Here is a 22,195-nt window from a genome sequence, read left to right on the forward strand (position 1 = left end):
CTTGCCGAGCGGACTCTCTCCTGGGATCAAGATAACCCCAGTCCAGCCAGGGCCAAAAGCCCCAGAGGAGCTCGTCGCCCTGCAGGAGAGGAGCAGACCCGCCTCAGAGGAGACGCTTGGACCTTTTCACGGCTCTTCTCTGAGAAATGAAGCCGCACCACGGCAGAAGCTTGAAGAGGAAGCCGGGAAGGGGAGATGCCAGGCCTCCCGGTCCCTGGAAGGCTGGCCTCTCCGGACAAGTCAGCCGTTGGGCAACCCTCCCCTTAGGCCCGCGGCGGTGGCACCGGGCAGTGTCGGGCCTGGGCTCCGGCCTCTGCTCTGTCCTCCCTCTTGCTCTGTCTCCCCTGTCTCTCGGGGGCCTACACGCTTGTCGGTCTGGCCGAACGTCTTGGACGCAGATGGCTTCCCAGTCCGTCAGGGAGACACTCCTCGGAGATCCGTGTGGTGACGGTTTCTCTCTCCAAACCTGTTTCTGCTTGCTTGGGCAGGTTCCATGACCCTGGAGCTCCCGGCTCCCATACGTGTCTCCCACAGGGAAGCTGTCTTGCTCTCCCTGTTTCACCTCATGGCTGGGTGGCCTGCCTAGCACGAGCGCTAGGCGACCGTGACTGGCCTTGTCTTCTTGGACAGGCGGTGCGGCACTTCCCCTCTGCACTTCCCCTCTGGTTCTTGAGGCACAGCCTCTCCTCGGCTCCTCTGAGCAGGTGGACTGACTCCCTGAATCTTCTGGCTCCCTCCTGGATCCCAGGCGTTCTTTGATTTCCCTTGGAATCCACGGGCAGGTCCCTTGGGACCCTCTTCCACCCGGGCACAGGCCTGGACTCCGCTGTTGCTTTCGCCGTCGCCCCGTACGCCCGGGCTGACACGCATTCACATCGTCTGCTCGGGGATCGGCCAGTGCCACGCGTGGGGCCAGTGGCTCCGCCGCGGGACCGCCCCTGTCCCTGTTTGCGCGGGTCCTGGAAAGCAGAGGCAGCTTGCGGGAGCCCCGGGGCTTTTGCAAGCGGGGCTAGGCCGCCGCTCTTTCGGAGGGGGAGGGAGGCCGAGGGCTCGTGGGTCAGTGAATTTTCGGCTGGCACCACGCCTTAAGGCCCCAGGGGATGATTCTGTGCCGCAGCGAGGCCCCGCCTGCCTCAGCCGATGATGGCGAGTCCATCCTCTCTCACCCGGAGGGGTCCAAAATCCCATCTCAAGAGGAGTCCTGAGACCCCAGCGGAGGCCCTGAAGCTCCCCCTCCACCGGTGGAAGTCGGCTCAAGGAGGTCCTGAAGACAGGACTCCGGGGGTCTTGGGACTGGGATGCCCGCGGCCCCTTCTCCCACGCCGAACCCCTGCTGGAGCCCGGATCCGGCGGCCGCCGGGGCTGCAGCGGCAGCCCCCAGCGGGCCCCCCCGCACCCCCGCTCCCCCCCTCCCCAGCGCGTACACGCCCCCTCCCACCCCATCCCCGGCCCCGGCGCCCCGCGCAGCCGCCGTTGTTTAAAGGGGCCGCAGCCTGACTTCCGGGTGGCGAGCGCGAGTGGGCCCGGCGCGGCAGGGCCAGTGCGCATGCGCGAGGCGCGAGCGGCCTCTCGCGTCACAGCGGTTCCCACGGTTGTCTTAGAAACCGGCCCCCTGAGGCTTGGCAAAGCAGGAGCCCTCCGTGGCGGTGCTTTGGTGCCGGGGCTGCGAGGCTCCTGCCTCACCTCTCCACGGGGTCGACAGGAACGTCTCCGGACGGACGCCGGGAGTCGCAACGCGCCGGCCGGGATGACAAAAGCGCAGGCGGAGTCCGGGGGAAGCGGCGCGTCGTCCCAGCCTCAGGCCTGCCCGGACGGTGTTGGGGTGAGTCTCCCCAAAAGTCTTGCCCCCGTGATCTCCACGACAGGTCCGCCCGCCTGTCCGTGGGCTGCTCTCTCCCCCGAGGGGCCTTCACGCGCGGAGCGGGAGCCTGCAGCGTCAGGGGGGCTGTGTGCCCGCGGGGGCTGCGTTTCTGCGCCGCTGCTGCCGTGTGAGTGTGTGTGTCTGCCTCTCTCCCATCCTCTCTTGTCTCTCTGGCCGTCACTCTCCGTGTGTGTCTTTCCCTCTTTCTGCCGGTTCGTGTGTGCGTGCCCGTGTGCGTGGGTGCGTTCGGACGAATGCGCCCGGTGCGCCCAAAGGCGACTTCTTGCGCGTCGGCCTGGCTCTGCCGAGCCTCTTTCTTCTGCCTCTGTGCCTGGGTCTTGCGGCGGGCTCGTCAGTGGTTTTCGCCGCCGTTCCACTTGGGGTCCCTGAGGGCCTCGGCCGCGTGAGGAGATGCGTCTTCCCCAGCAGCAGTGGAAATCTCGTTACCCTTGCCGAGCGGACTCTCTCCTGGGATCAAGATAACCCCAGTCCAGCCAGGGCCAAAAGCCCCAGAGGAGCTCGTCGCCCTGCAGGAGAGGAGCAGACCCGCCTCAGAGGAGACGCTTGGACCTTTTCACGGCTCTTCTCTGAGAAATGAAGCCGCACCACGGCAGAAGCTTGAAGAGGAAGCCGGGAAGGGGAGATGCCAGGCCTCCCGGTCCCTGGAAGGCTGGCCTCTCCGGACAAGTCAGCCGTTGGGCAACCCTCCCCTTAGGCCCGCGGCGGTGGCACCGGGCAGTGTCGGGCCTGGGCTCCGGCCTCTGCTCTGTCCTCCCTCTTGCTCTGTCTCCCCTGTCTCTCGGGGGCCTACACGCTTGTCGGTCTGGCCGAACGTCTTGGACGCAGATGGCTTCCCAGTCCGTCAGGGAGACACTCCTCGGAGATCCGTGTGGTGACGGTTTCTCTCTCCAAACCTGTTTCTGCTTGCTTGGGCAGGTTCCATGACCCTGGAGCTCCCGGCTCCCATACGTGTCTCCCACAGGGAAGCTGTCTTGCTCTCCCTGTTTCACCTCATGGCTGGGTGGCCTGCCTAGCACGAGCGCTAGGCGACCGTGACTGGCCTTGTCTTCTTGGACAGGCGGTGCGGCACTTCCCCTCTGCACTTCCCCTCTCGTTCTTGAGGCACAGCCTCTCCTCGGCTCCTCTGAGCAGGTGGACTGACTCCCTGAATCTTCTGGCTCCCTCCTGGATCCCAGGCGTTCTTTGATTTCCCTTGGAATCCACGGGCAGGTCCCTTGGGACCCTCTTCCACCCGGGCACAGGCCTGGACTCCGCTGTTGCTTTCGCCGTCGCCCCGTACGCCCGGGCTGACACGCATTCACATCGTCTGCTCGGGGATCGGCCAGTGCCACGCGTGGGGCCAGTGGCTCCGCCGCGGGACCGCCCCTGTCCCTGTTTGCGCGGGTCCTGGAAAGCAGAGGCAGCTTGCGGGAGCCCCGGGGCTTTTGCAAGCGGGGCTAGGCCGCCGCTCTTTCGGAGGGGGAGGGAGGCCGAGGGCTCGTGGGTCAGTGAATTTTCGGCTGGCACCACGCCTTAAGGCCCCAGGGGATGATTCTGTGCCGCAGCGAGGCCCCGCCTGCCTCAGCCGATGATGGCGAGTCCATCCTCTCTCACCCGGAGGGGTCCAAAATCCCATCTCAAGAGGAGTCCTGAGACCCCAGCGGAGGCCCTGAAGCTCCCCCTCCACCGGTGGAAGTCGGCTCAAGGAGGTCCTGAAGACAGGACTCCGGGGGTCTTGGGACTGGGATGCCCGCGGCCCCTTCTCCCACGCCGAACCCCTGCTGGAGCCCGGATCCGGCGGCCGCCGGGGCTGCAGCGGCAGCCCCCAGCGGCCCCCCCCGCACCCCCGCTCCCCCCCTCCCCAGCGCGTACACGCCCCCTCCCACCCCATCCCCGGCCCCGGCGCCCCGCGCAGCCGCCGTTGTTTAAAGGGGCCGCAGCCTGACTTCCAGGTGGCGAGCGCGAGTGGGCCCGGCGCGGCAGGGCCAGTGCGCATGCGCGAGGCGCGAGCGGCCTCTCGCCTCACAGCGGTTCCCACGGTTGTCTTAGAAACCGGCCCCCTGAGGCTTGGCAAGGCAGGAGCCCTCCGTGGCGGTGCTTTGGTGCCGGGGCTGCGAGGCTCCTGCCTCACCTCTCCACGGGGTCGACAGGAACGTCTCCGGACGGAAGCCGGGAGTCGCAACGCGCCGGCCGGGATGACAAAAGCGCAGGCGGAGTCCGGGGGAAGCGGCGCGTCGTCCCAGCCTCAGGCCTGCCCGGACGGTGTTGGGGTGAGTCTCCCCAAAAGTCTTGCCCCCGTGATCTCCACGACAGGTCCGCCCGCCTGTCCGTGGGCTGCTCTCTCCCCCGAGGGGCCTTCACGCGCGGAGCGGGAGCCTGCAGCGTCAGGGGGGCTGTGTGCCCGCGGGGGCTGCGTTTCTGCGCCGCTGCTGCCGTGTGAGTGTGTGTGTCTGCGTCTCTCCCATCCTCTCTTGTCTCTCTGGCCCTCACTCTGTGTGTGTCTTTCCCTCTTTCTGCCGGTTCGTGTGTGCGTGCCCGTGTGCGTGGGTGCGTTCGGACGAATGCGCCCGGTGCGCCCAAAGGCGACTTCTTGCGCGTCGGCCTGGCTCTGCCGAGCCTCTTTCTTCTGCCTCTGTGCCTGGGTCTTGCGGCGGGCTCGTCAGTGGTTTTCGCCGCCGTTCCACTTGGGGTCCCTGAGGGCCTCGGCCGCGTGAGGAGATGCGTCTTCCCCAGCAGCAGTGGAAATCTCGTTACCCTTGCCGAGCGGACTCTCTCCTGGGATCAAGATAACCCCAGTCCAGCCAGGGCCAAAAGCCCCAGAGGAGCTCGTCGCCCTGCAGGAGAGGAGCAGACCCGCCTCAGAGGAGACGCTTGGACCTTTTCACGGCTCTTCTCTGAGAAATGAAGCCGCACCACGGCAGAAGCTTGAAGAGGAAGCCGGGAAGGGGAGATGCCAGGCCTCCCGGTCCCTGGAAGGCTGGCCTCTCCGGACAAGTCAGCCGTTGGGCAACCCTCCCCTTAGGCCCGCGGCGGTGGCACCGGGCAGTGTCGGGCCTGGGCTCCGGCCTCTGCTCTGTCCTCCCTCTTGCTCTGTCTCCCCTGTCTCTCGGGGGCCTACACGCTTGTCGGTCTGGCCGAACGTCTTGGACGCAGATGGCTTCCCAGTCCGTCAGGGAGACACTCCTCGGAGATCCGTGTGGTGACGGTTTCTCTCTCCAAACCTGTTTCTGCTTGCTTGGGCAGGTTCCATGACCCTGGAGCTCCCGGCTCCCATACGTGTCTCCCACAGGGAAGCTGTCTTGCTCTCCCTGTTTCACCTCATGGCTGGGTGGCCTGCCTAGCACGAGCGCTAGGCGACCGTGACTGGCCTTGTCTTCTTGGACAGGCGGTGCGGCACTTCCCCTCTGCACTTCCCCTCTGGTTCTTGAGGCACAGCCTCTCCTCGGCTCCTCTGAGCAGGTGGACTGACTCCCTGAATCTTCTGGCTCCCTCCTGGATCCCAGGCGTTCTTTGATTTCCCTTGGAATCCACGGGCAGGTCCCTTGGGACCCTCTTCCACCCGGGCACAGGCCTGGACTCCGCTGTTGCTTTCGCCGTCGCCCCGTACGCCCGGGCTGACACGCATTCACATCGTCTGCTCGGGGATCGGCCAGTGCCACGCGTGGGGCCAGTGGCTCCGCCGCGGGACCGCCCCTGTCCCTGTTTGCGCGGGTCCTGGAAAGCAGAGGCAGCTTGCGGGAGCCCCGGGGCTTTTGCAAGCGGGGCTAGGCCGCCGCTCTTTCGGAGGGGGAGGGAGGCCGAGGGCTCGTGGGTCAGTGAATTTTCGGCTGGCACCACGCCTTAAGGCCCCAGGGGATGATTCTGTGCCGCAGCGAGGCCCCGCCTGCCTCAGCCGATGATGGCGAGTCCATCCTCTCTCACCCGGAGGGGTCCAAAATCCCATCTCAAGAGGAGTCCTGAGACCCCAGCGGAGGCCCTGAAGCTCCCCCTCCACCGGTGGAAGTCGGCTCAAGGAGGTCCTGAAGACAGGACTCCGGGGGTCTTGGGACTGGGATGCCCGCGGCCCCTTCTCCCACGCCGAACCCCTGCTGGAGCCCGGATCCGGCGGCCGCCGGGGCTGCAGCGGCAGCCCCCAGCGGCCCCCCCCGCACCCCCGCTCCCCCCCTCCCCAGCGCGTACACGCCCCCTCCCACCCCATCCCCGGCCCCGGCGCCCCGCGCAGCCGCCGTTGTTTAAAGGGGCCGCAGCCTGACTTCCAGGTGGCGAGCGCGAGTGGGCCCGGCGCGGCAGGGCCAGTGCGCATGCGCGAGGCGCGAGCGGCCTCTCGCCTCACAGCGGTTCCCACGGTTGTCTTAGAAACCGGCCCCCTGAGGCTTGGCAAGGCAGGAGCCCTCCGTGGCGGTGCTTTGGTGCCGGGGCTGCGAGGCTCCTGCCTCACCTCTCCACGGGGTCGACAGGAACGTCTCCGGACGGAAGCCGGGAGTCGCAACGCGCCGGCCGGGATGACAAAAGCGCAGGCGGAGTCCGGGGGAAGCGGCGCGTCGTCCCAGCCTCAGGCCTGCCCGGACGGTGTTGGGGTGAGTCTCCCCAAAAGTCTTGCCCCCGTGATCTCCACGACAGGTCCGCCCGCCTGTCCGTGGGCTGCTCTCTCCCCCGAGGGGCCTTCACGCGCGGAGCGGGAGCCTGCAGCGTCAGGGGGGCTGTGTGCCCGCGGGGGCTGCGTTTCTGCGCCGCTGCTGCCGTGTGAGTGTGTGTGTCTGCGTCTCTCCCATCCTCTCTTGTCTCTCTGGCCCTCACTCTGTGTGTGTCTTTCCCTCTTTCTGCCGGTTCGTGTGTGCGTGCCCGTGTGCGTGGGTGCGTTCGGACGAATGCGCCCGGTGCGCCCAAAGGCGACTTCTTGCGCGTCGGCCTGGCTCTGCCGAGCCTCTTTCTTCTGCCTCTGTGCCTGGGTCTTGCGGCGGGCTCGTCAGTGGTTTTCGCCGCCGTTCCACTTGGGGTCCCTGAGGGCCTCGGCCGCGTGAGGAGATGCGTCTTCCCCAGCAGCAGTGGAAATCTCGTTACCCTTGCCGAGCGGACTCTCTCCTGGGATCAAGATAACCCCAGTCCAGCCAGGGCCAAAAGCCCCAGAGGAGCTCGTCGCCCTGCAGGAGAGGAGCAGACCCGCCTCAGAGGAGACGCTTGGACCTTTTCACGGCTCTTCTCTGAGAAATGAAGCCGCACCACGGCAGAAGCTTGAAGAGGAAGCCGGGAAGGGGAGATGCCAGGCCTCCCGGTCCCTGGAAGGCTGGCCTCTCCGGACAAGTCAGCCGTTGGGCAACCCTCCCCTTAGGCCCGCGGCGGTGGCACCGGGCAGTGTCGGGCCTGGGCTCCGGCCTCTGCTCTGTCCTCCCTCTTGCTCTGTCTCCCCTGTCTCTCGGGGGCCTACACGCTTGTCGGTCTGGCCGAACGTCTTGGACGCAGATGGCTTCCCAGTCCGTCAGGGAGACACTCCTCGGAGATCCGTGTGGTGACGGTTTCTCTCTCCAAACCTGTTTCTGCTTGCTTGGGCAGGTTCCATGACCCTGGAGCTCCCGGCTCCCATACGTGTCTCCCACAGGGAAGCTGTCTTGCTCTCCCTGTTTCACCTCATGGCTGGGTGGCCTGCCTAGCACGAGCGCTAGGCGACCGTGACTGGCCTTGTCTTCTTGGACAGGCGGTGCGGCACTTCCCCTCTGCACTTCCCCTCTGGTTCTTGAGGCACAGCCTCTCCTCGGCTCCTCTGAGCAGGTGGACTGACTCCCTGAATCTTCTGGCTCCCTCCTGGATCCCAGGCGTTCTTTGATTTCCCTTGGAATCCACGGGCAGGTCCCTTGGGACCCTCTTCCACCCGGGCACAGGCCTGGACTCCGCTGTTGCTTTCGCCGTCGCCCCGTACGCCCGGGCTGACACGCATTCACATCGTCTGCTCGGGGATCGGCCAGTGCCACGCGTGGGGCCAGTGGCTCCGCCGCGGGACCGCCCCTGTCCCTGTTTGCGCGGGTCCTGGAAAGCAGAGGCAGCTTGCGGGAGCCCCGGGGCTTTTGCAAGCGGGGCTAGGCCGCCGCTCTTTCGGAGGGGGAGGGAGGCCGAGGGCTCGTGGGTCAGTGAATTTTCGGCTGGCACCACGCCTTAAGGCCCCAGGGGATGATTCTGTGCCGCAGCGAGGCCCCGCCTGCCTCAGCCGATGATGGCGAGTCCATCCTCTCTCACCCGGAGGGGTCCAAAATCCCATCTCAAGAGGAGTCCTGAGACCCCAGCGGAGGCCCTGAAGCTCCCCCTCCACCGGTGGAAGTCGGCTCAAGGAGGTCCTGAAGACAGGACTCCGGGGGTCTTGGGACTGGGATGCCCGCGGCCCCTTCTCCCACGCCGAACCCCTGCTGGAGCCCGGATCCGGCGGCCGCCGGGGCTGCAGCGGCAGCCCCCAGCGGGCCCCCCCGCACCCCCGCTCCCCCCCTCCCCAGCGCGTACACGCCCCCTCCCACCCCATCCCCGGCCCCGGCGCCCCGCGCAGCCGCCGTTGTTTAAAGGGGCCGCAGCCTGACTTCCGGGTGGCGAGCGCGAGTGGGCCCGGCGCGGCAGGGCCAGTGCGCATGCGCGAGGCGCGAGCGGCCTCTCGCGTCACAGCGGTTCCCACGGTTGTCTTAGAAACCGGCCCCCTGAGGCTTGGCAAAGCAGGAGCCCTCCGTGGCGGTGCTTTGGTGCCGGGGCTGCGAGGCTCCTGCCTCACCTCTCCACGGGGTCGACAGGAACGTCTCCGGACGGACGCCGGGAGTCGCAACGCGCCGGCCGGGATGACAAAAGCGCAGGCGGAGTCCGGGGGAAGCGGCGCGTCGTCCCAGCCTCAGGCCTGCCCGGACGGTGTTGGGGTGAGTCTCCCCAAAAGTCTTGCCCCCGTGATCTCCACGACAGGTCCGCCCGCCTGTCCGTGGGCTGCTCTCTCCCCCGAGGGGCCTTCACGCGCGGAGCGGGAGCCTGCAGCGTCAGGGGGGCTGTGTGCCCGCGGGGGCTGCGTTTCTGCGCCGCTGCTGCCGTGTGAGTGTGTGTGTCTGCGTCTCTCCCATCCTCTCTTGTCTCTCTGGCCCTCAATCTCTGTGTGTGTCTTTCCCTCTTTCTGCCGGTTCGTGTGTGCGTGCCCGTGTGCGTGGGTGCGTTCGGACGAATGCGCCCGGTGCGCCCAAAGGCGACTTCTTGCGCGTCGGCCTGGCTCTGCCGAGCCTCTTTCTTCTGCCTCTGTGCCTGGGTCTTGCGGCGGGCTCGTCAGTGGTTTTCGCCGCCGTTCCACTTGGGGTCCCTGAGGGCCTCGGCCGCGTGAGGAGATGCGTCTTCCCCAGCAGCAGTGGAAATCTCGTTACCCTTGCCGAGCGGACTCTCTCCTGGGATCAAGATAACCCCAGTCCAGCCAGGGCCAAAAGCCCCAGAGGAGCTCGTCGCCCTGCAGGAGAGGAGCAGACCCGCCTCAGAGGAGACGCTTGGACCTTTTCACGGCTCTTCTCTGAGAAATGAAGCCGCACCACGGCAGAAGCTTGAAGAGGAAGCCGGGAAGGGGAGATGCCAGGCCTCCCGGTCCCTGGAAGGCTGGCCTCTCCGGACAAGTCAGCCGTTGGGCAACCCTCCCCTTAGGCCCGCGGCGGTGGCACCGGGCAGTGTCGGGCCTGGGCTCCGGCCTCTGCTCTGTCCTCCCTCTTGCTCTGTCTCCCCTGTCTCTCGGGGGCCTACACGCTTGTCGGTCTGGCCGAACGTCTTGGACGCAGATGGCTTCCCAGTCCGTCAGGGAGACACTCCTCGGAGATCCGTGTGGTGACGGTTTCTCTCTCCAAACCTGTTTCTGCTTGCTTGGGCAGGTTCCATGACCCTGGAGCTCCCGGCTCCCATACGTGTCTCCCACAGGGAAGCTGTCTTGCTCTCCCTGTTTCACCTCATGGCTGGGTGGCCTGCCTAGCACGAGCGCTAGGCGACCGTGACTGGCCTTGTCTTCTTGGACAGGCGGTGCGGCACTTCCCCTCTGCACTTCCCCTCTGGTTCTTGAGGCACAGCCTCTCCTCGGCTCCTCTGAGCAGGTGGACTGACTCCCTGAATCTTCTGGCTCCCTCCTGGATCCCAGGCGTTCTTTGATTTCCCTTGGAATCCACGGGCAGGTCCCTTGGGACCCTCTTCCACCCGGGCACAGGCCTGGACCCCGCTGTTGGTTTCGCCGTCGCCCCGTACGCCCGGGCTGACACGCATTCACATCGTCTGCTCGGGGATCGGCCAGTGCCACGCGTGGGGCCAATGGCTCCGCCGCGGGACCGCCCCTGTCCCTGTTTGCGCGGGTCCTGGAAAGCAGAGGCAGCTTGCGAGAGCCCCGGGGCTTTTGCAAGCGGGGCTAGGCCGCCGCTCTTTCGGAGGGGGAGGGAGGCCGAGGGCTCGTGGGTCAGTGAATTTTCGGCTGGCACCACGCCTTAAGGCCCAGGGGATGATTCTGTGCCGCAGCGAGGCCCCGCCTGCCTCAGCCGATGATGGCGAGTCCATCCTCTCTCACCCGGAGGGGTCCAAAATCCCATCTCAAGAGGAGTCCTGAGACCCCAGCGGAGGCCCTGAAGCTCCCCCTCCACCGGTGGAAGTCGGCTCAAGGAGGTCCTGAAGACAGGACTCCGGGGGTCTTGGGACTGGGATGCCCGCGGCCCCTTCTCCCACGCCGAACCCCTGCTGGAGCCCGGATCCGGCGGCCGCCGGGGCTGCAGCGGCAGCCCCCAGCGGCCCCCCCCGCACCCCCGCTCCCCCCCTCCCCAGCGCGTACACGCCCCCTCCCACCCCATCCCCGGCCCCGGCGCCCCGCGCAGCCGCCGTTGTTTAAAGGGGCCGCAGCCTGACTTCCAGGTGGCGAGCGCGAGTGGGCCCGGCGCGGCAGGGCCAGTGCGCATGCGCGAGGCGCGAGCGGCCTCTCGCGTCACAGCGGTTCCCACGGTTGTCTTAGAAACCGGCCCCCTGAGGCTTGGCAAGGCAGGAGCCCTCCGTGGCGGTGCTTTGGTGCCGGGGCTGCGAGGCTCCTGCCTCACCTCTCCACGGGGTCGACAGGAACGTCTCCGGACGGACGCCGGGAGTCGCAACGCGCCGGCCGGGATGACAAAAGCGCAGGCGGAGTCCGGGGGAAGCGGCGCGTCGTCCCAGCCTCAGGCCTGCCCGGACGGTGTTGGGGTGAGTCTCCCCAAAAGTCTTGCCCCCGTGATCTCCACGACAGGTCCGCCCGCCTGTCCGTGGGCTGCTCTCTCCCCCGAGGGGCCTTCACGCGCGGAGCGGGAGCCTGCAGCGTCAGGGGGGCTGTGTGCCCGCGGGGGCTGCGTTTCTGCGCCGCTGCTGCCGTGTGAGTGTGTGTGTCTGCGTCTCTCCCATCCTCTCTTGTCTCTCTGGCCCTCACTCTCTGTGTGTGTCTTTCCCTCTTTCTGCCGGTTCGTGTGTGCGTGCCCGTGTGCGTGGGTGCGTTCGGACGAATGCGCCCGGTGCGCCCAAAGGCGACTTCTTGCGCGTCGGCCTGGCTCTGCCGAGCCTCTTTCTTCTGCCTCTGTGCCTGGGTCTTGCGGCGGGCTCGTCAGTGGTTTTCGCCGCCGTTCCACTTGGGGTCCCTGAGGGCCTCGGCCGCGTGAGGAGATGCGTCTTCCCCAGCAGCAGTGGAAATCTCGTTACCCTTGCCGAGCGGACTCTCTCCTGGGATCAAGATAACCCCAGTCCAGCCAGGGCCAAAAGCCCCAGAGGAGCTCGTCGCCCTGCAGGAGAGGAGCAGACCCGCCTCAGAGGAGACGCTTGGACCTTTTCACGGCTCTTCTCTGAGAAATGAAGCCGCACCACGGCAGAAGCTTGAAGAGGAAGCCGGGAAGGGGAGATGCCAGGCCTCCCGGTCCCTGGAAGGCTGGCCTCTCCGGACAAGTCAGCCGTTGGGCAACCCTCCCCTTAGGCCCGCGGCGGTGGCACCGGGCAGTGTCGGGCCTGGGCTCCGGCCTCTGCTCTGTCCTCCCTCTTGCTCTGTCTCCCCTGTCTCTCGGGGGCCTACACGCTTGTCGGTCTGGCCGAACGTCTTGGACGCAGATGGCTTCCCAGTCCGTCAGGGAGACACTCCTCGGAGATCCGTGTGGTGACGGTTTCTCTCTCCAAACCTGTTTCTGCTTGCTTGGGCAGGTTCCATGACCCTGGAGCTCCCGGCTCCCATACGTGTCTCCCACAGGGAAGCTGTCTTGCTCTCCCTGTTTCACCTCATGGCTGGGTGGCCTGCCTAGCACGAGCGCTAGGCGACCGTGACTGGCCTTGTCTTCTTGGACAGGCGGTGCGGCACTTCCCCTCTGCACTTCCCCTCTGGTTCTTGAGGCACAGCCTCTCCTCGGCTCCTCTGAGCAGGTGGACTGACTCCCTGAATCTTCTGGCTCCCTCCTGGATCCCAGGCGTTCTTTGATTTCCCTTGGAATCCACGGGCAGGTCCCTTGGGACCCTCTTCCACCCGGGCACAGGCCTGGACTCCGCTGTTGCTTTCGCCGTCGCCCCGTACGCCCGGGCTGACACGCATTCACATCGTCTGCTCGGGGATCGGCCAGTGCCACGCGTGGGGCCAGTGGCTCCGCCGCGGGACCGCCCCTGTCCCTGTTTGCGCGGGTCCTGGAAAGCAGAGGCAGCTTGCGGGAGCCCCGGGGCTTTTGCAAGCGGGGCTAGGCCGCCGCTCTTTCGGAGGGGGAGGGAGGCCGAGGGCTCGTGGGTCAGTGAATTTTCGGCTGGCACCACGCCTTAAGGCCCCAGGGGATGATTCTGTGCCGCAGCGAGGCCCCGCCTGCCTCAGCCGATGATGGCGAGTCCATCCTCTCTCACCCGGAGGGGTCCAAAATCCCATCTCAAGAGGAGTCCTGAGACCCCAGCGGAGGCCCTGAAGCTCCCCCTCCACCGGTGGAAGTCGGCTCAAGGAGGTCCTGAAGACAGGACTCCGGGGGTCTTGGGACTGGGATGCCCGCGGCCCCTTCTCCCACGCCGAACCCCTGCTGGAGCCCGGATCCGGCGGCCGCCGGGGCTGCAGCGGCAGCCCCCAGCGGGCCCCCCCGCACCCCCGCTCCCCCCCTCCCCAGCGCGTACACGCCCCCTCCCACCCCATCCCCGGCCCCGGCGCCCCGCGCAGCCGCCGTTGTTTAAAGGGGCCGCAGCCTGACTTCCGGGTGGCGAGCGCGAGTGGGCCCGGCGCGGCAGGGCCAGTGCGCATGCGCGAGGCGCGAGCGGCCTCTCGCGTCACAGCGGTTCCCACGGTTGTCTTAGAAACCGGCCCCCTGAGGCTTGGCAAAGCAGGAGCCCTCCGTGGCGGTGCTTTGGTGCCGGGGCTGCGAGGCTCCTGCCTCACCTCTCCACGGGGTCGACAGGAACGTCTCCGGACGGACGCCGGGAGTCGCAACGCGCCGGCCGGGATGACAAAAGCGCAGGCGGAGTCCGGGGGAAGCGGCGCGTCGTCCCAGCCTCAGGCCTGCCCGGACGGTGTTGGGGTGAGTCTCCCCAAAAGTCTTGCCCCCGTGATCTCCACGACAGGTCCGCCCGCCTGTCCGTGGGCTGCTCTCTCCCCCGAGGGGCCTTCACGCGCGGAGCGGGAGCCTGCAGCGTCAGGGGGGCTGTGTGCCCGCGGGGGCTGCGTTTCTGCGCCGCTGCTGCCGTGTGAGTGTGTGTGTCTGCGTCTCTCCCATCCTCTCTTGTCTCTCTGGCCCTCACTCTCTGTGTGTGTCTTTCCCTCTTTCTGCCGGTTCGTGTGTGCGTGCCCGTGTGCGTGGGTGCGTTCGGACGAATGCGCCCGGTGCGCCCAAAGGCGACTTCTTGCGCGTCGGCCTGGCTCTGCCGAGCCTCTTTCTTCTGCCTCTGTGCCTGGGTCTTGCGGCGGGCTCGTCAGTGGTTTTCGCCGCCGTTCCACTTGGGGTCCCTGAGGGCCTCGGCCGCGTGAGGAGATGCGTCTTCCCCAGCAGCAGTGGAAATCTCGTTACCCTTGCCGAGCGGACTCTCTCCTGGGATCAAGATAACCCCAGTCCAGCCAGGGCCAAAAGCCCCAGAGGAGCTCGTCGCCCTGCAGGAGAGGAGCAGACCCGCCTCAGAGGAGACGCTTGGACCTTTTCACGGCTCTTCTCTGAGAAATGAAGCCGCACCACGGCAGAAGCTTGAAGAGGAAGCCGGGAAGGGGAGATGCCAGGCCTCCCGGTCCCTGGAAGGCTGGCCTCTCCGGACAAGTCAGCCGTTGGGCAACCCTCCCCTTAGGCCCGCGGCGGTGGCACCGGGCAGTGTCGGGCCTGGGCTCCGGCCTCTGCTCTGTCCTCCCTCTTGCTCTGTCTCCCCTGTCTCTCGGGGGCCTACACGCTTGTCGGTCTGGCCGAACGTCTTGGACGCAGATGGCTTCCCAGTCCGTCAGGGAGACACTCCTCGGAGATCCGTGTGGTGACGGTTTCTCTCTCCAAACCTGTTTCTGCTTGCTTGGGCAGGTTCCATGACCCTGGAGCTCCCGGCTCCCATACGTGTCTCCCACAGGGAAGCTGTCTTGCTCTCCCTGTTTCACCTCATGGCTGGGTGGCCTGCCTAGCACGAGCGCTAGGCGACCGTGACTGGCCTTGTCTTCTTGGACAGGCGGTGCGGCACTTCCCCTCTGCACTTCCCCTCTGGTTCTTGAGGCACAGCCTCTCCTCGGCTCCTCTGAGCAGGTGGACTGACTCCCTGAATCTTCTGGCTCCCTCCTGGATCCCAGGCGTTCTTTGATTTCCCTTGGAATCCACGGGCAGGTCCCTTGGGACCCTCTTCCACCCGGGCACAGGCCTGGACTCCGCTGTTGCTTTCGCCGTCGCCCCGTACGCCCGGGCTGACACGCATTCACATCGTCTGCTCGGGGATCGGCCAGTGCCACGCGTGGGGCCAGTGGCTCCGCCGCGGGACCGCCCCTGTCCCTGTTTGCGCGGGTCCTGGAAAGCAGAGGCAGCTTGCGGGAGCCCCGGGGCTTTTGCAAGCGGGGCTAGGCCGCCGCTCTTTCGGAGGGGGAGGGAGGCCGAGGGTCCTGCATGCTTCTCGGTCTGTCTGAATGTCTTCAACATGGGACAGTTTCCATTTCATCAGGAGATAGTTCCTAGGGGTCCAGATCTTGATTGCTTTCGTCTTCTGTGGTATTTCTTATTGTTTGGACCGGTTGTATTACTCTGGAGCTCTCATACCTATCTGGGAGGGGGCACTTCCATTGATCTCCATGTCTCAAGTGTTTGCTGCCTGGTTTGTCCGAGACCACTGTGTTACGACCCCTCCGTGCCTGACCTTTGCCTGCCAGGAAAGGCAGTGTTGCATCCGGCCTGTAATTTTTCGCTTATTTCTGAAATCCCTTCGGTTCCCCTGCTCCTGGGCAAAATGCCTTCAAGCACTGAATGTTTTGACTGCCACGGATTTCAAGTCTCCCAAGGGATTGGGTTTTGCTAGTTGTCAGGGGAGGTGGTGTCAGGGGAACCACCTGGTGGTGGGCTCTTGGTGGGGTATACTTTTTCAAAACGTCTCGGCCCCTCTGGCAGGCATCCCTGCATGTAGCTTGGACTCTAGCACAGGTCCTGTCTCACAGGTTTTCAGGTGTGCTTGGCTTTTCCTTAACTTTGTGTGGGAAATCCCAGTGGCCCCCGGGCACATGCCTGGACCTCACTATCTGCCTCAGTATCGTCCCAGATGACCTCAAAGACACACGCTCACTCCATCTGCTCTTGGGGGAAGTCAATGCCATGTGTGGTCACATTGGCTCTATCTTGGCCTCGCCTTTGTCTCTTGTTGCATGTGTTGGGGAAAGCTGTGTCGGGATTTCGGAGTCCCCGGGCCTTGGAGACGAAGGTAAACCCCTACCCTACTCAGGAAGGAGGGAGGCAATGGACTCATGGGCCAGTTTATTCAGCCCACAGCAGGCCATGCAACTCTTGGGATCTTTATGTGCCCCAGCGAGGCCCTTCCTGCCTCACTACATTGTAACCCCATTCCTGATCACCCGGTCGGATCCATTATTGGATTCGAAGGGGTGTCCAGAGAGCCCAGCGGGCACCCTGAAGCTCCTCCTCCACCGGGAACCAAAGCAGAAAACCAATCAAGAAGGTCGTGACGATAGGACTCCTATGGGTCTGACCCTGGCTCTCGCGCAGGCCCCTCTCCTAGTCCTCTTCCCACCCGCCGCCTCGGACTGCTCCACTGCTGCCACTGCCGCCCCAGTCCCCGCGTCGCGTCGCCACCATTTTTTAAGGGGTCCCCAGCCTGACTCTCTGGAGCAAAGGGGGAGTCAGCCTTGCCAGTGCTCATGCGCGAGGCCTGAGCTGCGGTTTTGGTCACAGCGATTGATACCATTTCCTGGGGATGGGTCCCTGAGACTTGGCAAAGTAGGAGCCCTGTGTGATAGTGCGTCAGAGTCGGGGCTGAGAGCAGTCCTGGCCAGGGCGTTAACAGGATGGTCTCCAGAGGCGGGGATTCACGGAGATCCGACCAGCAGGAAGAAACCTCAGGAGGAAGAAACCTCAGGCTGATCTCCGGGGAGGCAGCGCGAGATCCCAGCCTCAGGCCAGGATTCGTGGAGCGTCAAGGAGGCCTCTTTCCCAATCTTCACTTCACCTGCCACCGCCTCAGTCCCCACAGCCCCCGCTCCACCATATTTTTTTTTATGTAGTCAGTGTCTCACTGTCACCCAGTCTGGAGTGCAGTGGCGAGATCTCAGCTCACTGCAAAGTCTTCCGCCCGGATTCAAGTGATTCTCTTCCCTCCGCCTCCCGAGTACCTGGGATTAGAGGGATTAGTCAGAGTCAGGGCTAAGACCAGCTCTCGCCAGGGGCATAGACGGGATGGTCTTGGAGGCCAGGATCCACGGAGGGTCGTCCAGGAGGAAGAAACCACGGGCAGAGGGCCGGAGAAGCAGCGCGGGATCCCAGGCTCAGGCCTGCACCGACTGATGGTGTGCCAGTGAGTCTCTTCAAAAGAGGAGAGGTTTGCTTGTGTGCCTGTGGGCTGCTCTCTTACCCACGGGTCATAGTCACAGACAGCAGAACCCGGCAGCTTCAGGGGCTGCCTGGGAGTGGGTGTTACCCTGCCACTGCCATACGTCTTTGTGCATTTGTGTGTGTGCCTGCGTCTCTTCTTTCTCTCTCCTTTCTCTCTCATTCGCTCTGTGTCCGTGTGTGTGTGTGTGTGTGTGTGTTGGGACACATGTGCCCTGTGTGCCGGAGGGTGGTATCTTGTACGTTGACCTTCCCTCTGGTCAGCCTCTCCCTGCGTCTCTGCCTGGGGCATGTGGCCGGTTGTCAGTCGTTTTCCGCTGTTCCAGTTTGGGTTTGTGAAAGTCTGGAGGAGTTGGGGAGCTGTGTCTATCTGGTAAGGATTTAAATCACCTCTCCACCCTGAGAGGCCTCTTTTCTAGGATTAAGACCTCTACCCCCTAGCCAAGGATAATAGTCTCACCTGAGAAGTCATCGTCTACCTGCAGGAGCGGAGCAGAGCGACCTCAAAGAAGATGGTTCTCATTCCTCTCTCTCTTTCATCTCATTGAGAAATCTAGCCACAGGGTAACACAGGTTTTGAAAAGAAGGGAACGGGACCATGGCAAGGATCTGTGAGTGTGCAGGCTGTGTTTCACATATCATGAAACATAGTCTAGTGAGTGTTTTGCAGATAGCTGGCATTTAACTTTGTTTTATTGAATCAAAGAAAGAAAAAATGCCGAGAAAAAAATGACACAACTTGCCTGCCAGTCCGTCTGATTGTTACAAATTTAATAGTAATTTTAATTTATCTCATGTAAAGGTCCTTGGCAGTGATACCTAATTTCCTAAGATAGCCTTGCTTTATTCGGTATGATTAAGATGTCATGCATATCAGAGTATCTGGAAATTCTTCCCAACTCCCTTGACATAATGATTAATCACATTTCCAAAATAACATAACAAAACAAACAACAGAAAATCATTTGTTACTTAGTTCCTTCAAAATTTGTTTATTTAAGTTGTGGTTCCTTCATGTGCGAAACATTTTTATGCGTCTGGCACTCTTCCAGCCACAGATTTCATCTTAAACAACCTAAGTATTGAAATGCTTGTGCCCTTTGATTAATTTTTCCTACATAAATACTTTGATATAAAAGCTACATTGAGGCTGGGTGCAGTGGCTCACACCTCTAATCCCAGCTCTTTGGGAGGCGGAGGCCAGCAGATCACAGGGTCAGGAGATCAAGACCATCCTGGCCAACATGGTGAAACCCCATCTCTTCAAACATACAAAGAATTAGCCAGTGGAGGCCAGGCGTTGCTTCATGCCTGTTATCCCACACTTTGGGAGGCTGCGGCAGGCAGATTAAGGAAGGTCAGGAGTTCGAGATGAGACCAGTCTGCCCAACCTGGCAAAACCTGTGTCTATTAAAACTATAAAAAATTAGCCAGGTGTGGTGGCAGGCGCCTGTAATCCCAGCTACTCAGGAGGCTGAGGAAGGAGAATTGCTTGAACCCAGGAGGCGGAGGTTGCAGTGAGCTGAGATCATGCCACTGCACTCCAGCCTGGGTGACAAGAGTGAAAATTTACCTGAAAAAAGAAAGAAAGAAAGAAACCTTGTCTATACCAAAAATACAAAAATTAAACCCTGAAGGTCACGTCCGAATGAGAAAGACATTGTTTGGATCAAATTGTCTGACACTAAGGAATAGTGCAGACTGGCCAAGTGAGGTGACTCACACCTATAATCCCAGCACTTTGGGAGGCCAAGGCAGGTGGATCACCTGAGGTCAGGAGTTCAAGACCTGCCTGACCAACATGGTGAAACTCCATCTCTACTAAAAAAAAAAGTACAAGAAAATTAGCCAGGTGTGGTGGCACGTGCCTGTAAATCCCGGCTACTCAGGAGGCTGAGGCAGAAGAATTGCTTGAATCCAGGTGGCAGAGGTTGTGGTGGGTGGAGATCATGCCACTACACCTTAGCCTGGGCAACAAGAGTGAAAATCTGTCTCAAAAAAAAAAAAAAAAAAAAAAAGAATAGTGAAGAGTTAGGGCAGATTTATTTTCAGAGAAGCAGGGAATCTGGAATTTTTGGTGAAATGTCCCTATTTCCAGAAGCTGAAAATGCTCTCAAAGGTAAAATTCAAGTTAGCCTATATCAAGCTTCTCCTTGTTCTATGTGTGAATAGCTAGTCTGTATCTTCACCTATGTATATTTAAAAATCAACCTTAAGAAGGCCCTTGGCCACCATAATCCTTCCACATGGTAGCAAGAGCCCAGCCTCTGAGACTGTGCTTCCTTCCCGCCTCCCACTGGAATGCCTTCCACCTAATCTCCAAGGTATCAAACCGGTCAGGGACAGCTGAGACAACCCTACTTCTGGGAGTCCCCCCCAACCCCTTGAAGTCACAGGCATCTCTGATGTCCCTGCCCTTCATCCACATCACTGAACAATTAAGTGCACACATCTCTGTACTTCTATTTAAACCATTCCATATGTGTTTACAATTAACGACTTCATGAATGACTGCGGTATGGATGGAGCAGAAAGGAATGCTGAGGGAGGACTCCGGTTAGAATGAGCTGCTCTTCCAGGACTAGGAATGAACTTTCCCCAGTACCAACCAGGCAGCCTCCAGGGCAAGAAAAGGTAAGGGGATCCATCCTGTTGACAGCCAAGATGGAATTACAGGTAATTCTCACCTCTTTTTCGACTCTCAGGTGGAAACCCCCAGCCACAAGGTGAAGCACAGTCCACTCCAGAGCCCCACAGTTGGGGCCGGGGATGTCACAGAAATCACTAGGGCAGCCAGTTCCCATCTGGGGGGGGCCCAGACTGACCCAGCACCCTCAAGCTTTGCTCCAAACTCAGGCCAGGGAGTGAAGCCCTTGTCCCCAAGCCACAGAGTGAGGGTTTGTCTCTAACCCTGTAGGCTCCAGTGAAAGGAAAATGGCCTGCAGGTGCCCACAGGAGAGCACCTGAGTTCTGAGACAGCTCTACAGCTCCCAGCCTTCATTCCCATGAGTAACACAGGGACACACAGAGGGGCATGCTGACTGCCTATAGGGCACCCATGGAACATGGATGCACCCAGCAGATCCTGAAACCGGTCAGGTAATGAGGTGCAGAGGTGTGGGGAAGACCTGGAGGGAGGCCTTACTGGGTGCCAACCAGCCTAACCAGCCGGGGCCACAGACCAGAAGTGCTTCTGACATTAACCAGACACAGGGAAGGTGTGTAGGATGGGTAGTAGAAGTGACTGCAGAGGCCTCTGGGGATTGTAGTTTTGGAGCTAGAGAGGCAGGAAAGCAGTTGGTTTTGCCCACACAGGGTGCCTCTGACATCTGCACAGCACATACAACCAAGTTTAGGAGCCTACTGTTAAGATGCCCAAGTGACATTGACAAGTTTCGCTGGGAGCCAATGAGGTCTGCTGACCACAAAAGCATCGCAGTACTGCTGAAGGATTCTGGAAAATGTGGTGCAGGTTGGCCGGTATGCACTGACCTTCCCCTGAAGGTGACCTGAGCTCACCACGCAAGTCTCCTCCCTGGTGTGCCCTTCCCCGAGCAGATGCCAGATTGGGACAGAAGCAGCTCAGGGAGAGGTGATGCTTTGCCATGACTCCTGGTTTGCAGGTGACACTAGCCCTGTGTTGCCTACAGTAGGAGGGTGTACCAGGACAGGGAACCCCAAGGCTGTTTTCAGGAAGAGCAAGATTGGCTTGCAGCAAACTCCCGGAATGGAGATGGGGAGAGTCTTGTAGCATTTCCCTGGCATTTTAGGGGGTGGAGCCTGGACCTGGGTGAACAGCAAAAGATCGCCTGGTGGTAGTGGTGGTGAGGCTGGGAGACTTGAGCCAGAAATTCCTGAGGATCTTTTTTTTTTTTTTTTGACAGAATCTCGCTCTGTCACCCAGACTGGAGTGCAATGGTGTGATCTCGGCTCATTACAACCTCTGCCTCCCAGGTTCAAGAGATTCTCCTGCCTCAGCCTCCTAAGTGGCTGGGATTACAGGTGCCTGCCACCATGCCCAGCTAATGTTTTTATATATTTTTTTAGTAGCAATGGCGTTTTGCCATGCTGCCCAGCCTGGTCTTGAATACTCGACCTGAAGTGATCCACCTGCCTCGGCCTCCCAATGTGCTGGGATTACAGGCATGAGCCCCCAGGCCGATCTCATTTTTATCTTTTCTCTTACAGGTTTTTATTTTGTCTTTTTTTTTTTTTTTTAATCTTACAGGTGCGGCTTGGAGGAAACTTCTGGAGGGTGGGGTGGTGCTGAAGAGGAGGCAACATTGTAACTGTTTTGTTCAACATGGGTGTTTTCTTTATGCATCAATTTGTATTTTTAAAGATATTACATTAAAATTTTGTTTATCTTGATTACTGAGTTTTTTTGGTGCCCCATAATTTCTCTATCCATAGTCCTGAGCCTTGATACAAAGTGAGGACCTGGCCTCTGGGCATCAAGCAGCCAGAAATTCCCTTAGGAGCTTTCTCTGAATTGTTGAATTGTGAGTGATTATTTTCCTTTCCTGACTTCCCTAATATCCACAATTTCCTCGTAATCATCCTCCAAAGCCACACCCACAAGGCACCTCTGAGACCTATCATGAAGCAGATATTCAAAAATTATTTGTAAATCTTCACACACCACCCCTGCCACAATGTCTTCCAACATCACTTTGCCTGGAGAATTAAAAAACAAGGTTTGCATGTTGAGTATCAGCCTCTCCCATTGGGTGGGTGTTTAGGAAGGAGGATCAGCCAAGAGTCTTATTCCAGCCCAGGTAAATGACCTTGCCAAAGATTTGATATCCACAAATGTGGAATCCTTGTAACAGAACTCAGTGGGAACCAAAGTCAGGCATGGGGCTGGGCTTTAAGGAGCACAAACGAAAAGGAAGGACTAGAAAACTTCAGAAAGGTACTGATGGGGGATGGCGGGGTAGGGGGGATGGGGGACAGTGAGGATGTGGGATCCTGAGATAATCCGAATCCCTATGTGTAGATGTATGTGTACAAAGGCTGTAAAGAGAGACCCAGGCTGATGGGGTATCTGTAATCAAACATAATGTGGCAGCAGGTCAAGTGATACGGGGACTCTGGAAAAACAGAACAAGCAGCAAAATGAGCAGTATCAAACTCCACAGAACTTAACCAACACCAAGACACTAAGAAAGGTATTCCAGGAGGATCCAGGTGCCTGTGCAAAGACCAAGCAGTGAGCAGACGTGTGTGTTAGTGATTCCATTAGCATGAACTGAACATCATCTAATACAGCATCTCACAGTTCTGTGTGCATCAGACTCACCTGGGGGACTTGTTAAATACAGATTGTTGGGTCTCACTCCTAGAG

The 22,195-nt window shown here is 61.4% G+C and overlaps 1 long non-coding RNA gene across 2 annotated transcripts; it reads left to right on the plus strand.

The window, feature by feature from the left end:
- Positions 1-14,711: 14,711 nt before the first annotated feature.
- Positions 14,712-21,219, plus strand: LOC139359492 (uncharacterized). 2 transcript variants are annotated; one of them, XR_011615531.1, is made up of 5 exons: positions 14,712-19,524; positions 19,766-19,947; positions 20,164-20,328; positions 20,733-20,850; positions 21,077-21,219. It is a non-coding gene; the product is annotated as an uncharacterized lncRNA (long non-coding RNA). The 2 variants fall into 2 exon arrangements; XR_011615530.1 differs by lacking the exon at positions 20,733-20,850 and having other exon boundaries at positions 14,714-19,524.
- The last annotated feature ends 976 nt before the right edge of the window (positions 21,220-22,195 follow it).

This window comes from Macaca nemestrina, chromosome 17 (assembly GCF_043159975.1).
Source record: "Macaca nemestrina isolate mMacNem1 chromosome 17, mMacNem.hap1, whole genome shotgun sequence".
NCBI classification, from domain to species: Eukaryota; Metazoa; Chordata; class Mammalia; order Primates; family Cercopithecidae; genus Macaca; species Macaca nemestrina.